Source organism: Choloepus didactylus, chromosome 1 (assembly GCF_015220235.1).
Source record: "Choloepus didactylus isolate mChoDid1 chromosome 1, mChoDid1.pri, whole genome shotgun sequence".
NCBI lineage: Eukaryota > Metazoa > Chordata > Mammalia > Pilosa > Megalonychidae > Choloepus > Choloepus didactylus.
In genome coordinates, this window is record NC_051307.1 from 230,220,592 (window position 1) to 230,223,467 (window position 2,876).

The 2,876-nt window shown below is 41.5% G+C and overlaps 1 pseudogene; it reads right to left on the reverse strand.

Annotated features, from left to right (window-relative positions):
* Positions 1 to 1,326: 1,326 nt before the first annotated feature.
* LOC119529181 lies at positions 1,327 to 2,122 on the reverse strand (annotated as a pseudogene).
* Positions 2,123 to 2,876: the final 754 nt, after the last annotated feature.

Genomic DNA, 2,876 nt, shown 5'->3' on the forward strand with positions numbered 1-2,876 from the left:
CCCCCTTCCCAGCAGTGCTCTTCCACGACCTCTGCTGAGGGAGGGCCGCGCCACGTCACTAGTGTGCACCGGCCCGCCAGGAAGCCCTGGGTCGCTGGGCCGTGCAGGGGCGCTCCCAGCCCACTTCAAAGATGGTTGAATGGGACGCGTTAACTTCCCCCTTTTCGCACAGCTCCGCCCTCCCAGCTCCAGGACAATCAGCCGAGGGTGCATTAAAGGCCACTGTCCACGGCTGATATTGTGGCTTGTGTGTAGTGCTGCAGGAAAGATTTCCCGTCACACTGGGTTTCTTGGCACGGCTCTGGGCTGTGGGTCTGGCCCCGGGCAGGAGCGTCCCCTGCCCGCTGGGGAGATTGCTGCAAGGAATGCAGTTTTTTGTCTCCTTTTGGCTCTCCTCTGCTCCTCTGGTCTCGAGACAATCAGCAGCAGGTGTGGGAAGGGGTGTCCTCCATGCCAGACACCAAAGAGTTAGCCCAGCCCACTCCCGCCGTGCTTCACTGCACAGCTCTTCCTGTTGTATCTGCAGCCACTCCCGGGCTCTTTTTTTTAAAAGAACTAGTCCATCTCCAAATTCCAGCCCACCATTTCCCCACACCGCAGAGTGTCTGCAGGACTTTCAGCCGACTCACTCACTCGTTTCAGAATGCAGGATCCTGGTTTCACCAAATGCACATTCCCTGTGGATTTAGCAGACCTTGTCCAGCTGGTGCATTGCTGGCAGTGATGTTCTGGGTCACTTTCTGGTTTTTATCTAGTATTTTTCACGGAGGTGTTTTTTTGTCCTGTTTCACCTAGCCGCCATCTTAGGTTCTAGATAACTAGTTTTAACCCACTGTTTACCAAACAGTGGAATTTTTCCAATTTGTATAATAATATAATTATATAAAATATAATATAAACAGTGGAATAATTCCACATTTGTACAATATCTCATAAAACTAGTATTCCAGAAAAGTCCTGGTGTGGAAAATTCCAGAAAATAAAAAATATTAAGGCTTATTCATCTCATGCCCATGAAGAAGGCACTTTTAATCATAACTCCCATTTAATGGATGAGAAAACTGAAGCAATAATGATTAAGTAATTATACCAAGATGTTGGGTAAGGGATGGAGCTGAGCTTCAGACTTAGGTGGGCAGACTCAAGACTCAACATCCAGAACTACTAAAGTAATTAGCAAGAAGTAACAATGAAGGCCCATGTCCTTGTAGAAGGAGACAGCAAGAGACACAAGATGGGAGAGGAGTGTTTCTTGTGGGCATGTTCCTGATACTATCTTTTTTTTTTTTTAACCCATCACAAATAAGACCTTATTTTGTCTGAATTTTAAACAGATTCTTGGACTGGTGGCTCATAACCATCAGCTCATTCCACTTTAGCACCTGTCTCATCTCCAGTTCCTGTTTCAAAACTACTACCTTCACCGTGAAGCTCCATGAGTTTTTCCAATTCAAGCTTGGGCTTCTTCAGTATTTTTACTTTTCTAACAAACACATCATGGAAAGGATAGATAGATTGGCAAGCCTTTTCTATGTCTTTACCAATGCTATCTGGAATCAATTTATTGACCACTTCTTTCAAGTCATTTGTCTGCACCTCTTAGGTCATGATTTCCAACATCTTTTTCCAGATTTGGCGGACCTGTTGGTGCTGAGTATAAGAGGTCTTCCGGATCTGATTGTTGTGTTTTTCGGTAAAAGCAACACAGAAAAGATGAAGCAAATAACCATCTGTAATTTTGACATCGACATGAGTTTTGATCATGGTCTGCCATTTTTTGACCATGGAACACATTTTGTCCCGGGTAAGATCCATGCCATGGAAGTTGGTTAGGCAGTTTTTGCCCTGCACATCCTTAGTAATTAGCTTGAATTTTCTAAATGCAACTTCATCATTCTGCAGATCAGCAAGGCTCACTTCAAAAACATGACCCTTAAGGCCATCAGATGCAATTTTGGGCCCTTGAGTACTTGTAACTAGTATTTTCCCAATATTTCTTATATTAAACATTGCTGGTGCTTTCACATCATACTAACCTTTCTTAGAAAATGGATCAACCACTTTCTTCTTGGCTCCTTTTTTGGTCACATTTTGTAAGGCACTTGTTCTTGCCAACTGTCATGGTGCTTCTCAGAGAGCCAAAAGGGCAGAAGTCCTGACACTATCTTTTGTAAGGTCAGCTACATTCCTGCCTGTGGGTCTGTGAGGTACTCCTGCATCCTTTTAAGTAATTCACATCATTAAATTGTGTTGGTAGAAGTATATTTCTTTTGCTTTCCATCAAAAGAGTCTTCAATGGAAAAACTTCCTACAAAATCCAGACTAAGATGGACTCTTCCAAAACGCTCCCTTGACAGCATCTATTTGACTTTCTTATTTTGACAATTCTATTGTCATCATCTCAACAATTATTCCATTGTAATTCAATGTTTATAGTTTTGTCTACAGGCTCTATTACAATTATTTTTATTTTTATAAATTAATGTTTTTATATATATATATTTTTTCTCAGTTGGATTGCAGTTGTGTTGTACTTGTTTTCTTCTACTATGGTATCCAGTTGTGTTGTGTACAGAGTCGTCACACAATAAATATTTTCTTATGAATAAAATCCATCTAATGACCATCTTTATTTTTACCTAGCTACAAGGATGACCATCTCCAATACTTTTAATACATGACCATATATTTTAAGCATAAAAAGATGTTTACTTTCTGTGGTGTTAACCCAGGAATAAACAAGTCTGAGTTATGAGCTGCTGTAATTCCTTAGAGAGCCACTGATGACAGTAGAAAACATGAGTGCAAAGCTCAGATGGTTTGTGTTTTCACCAGGAACTAAATTTGGAATTATGGCTCAATAATTCAATTTCTCC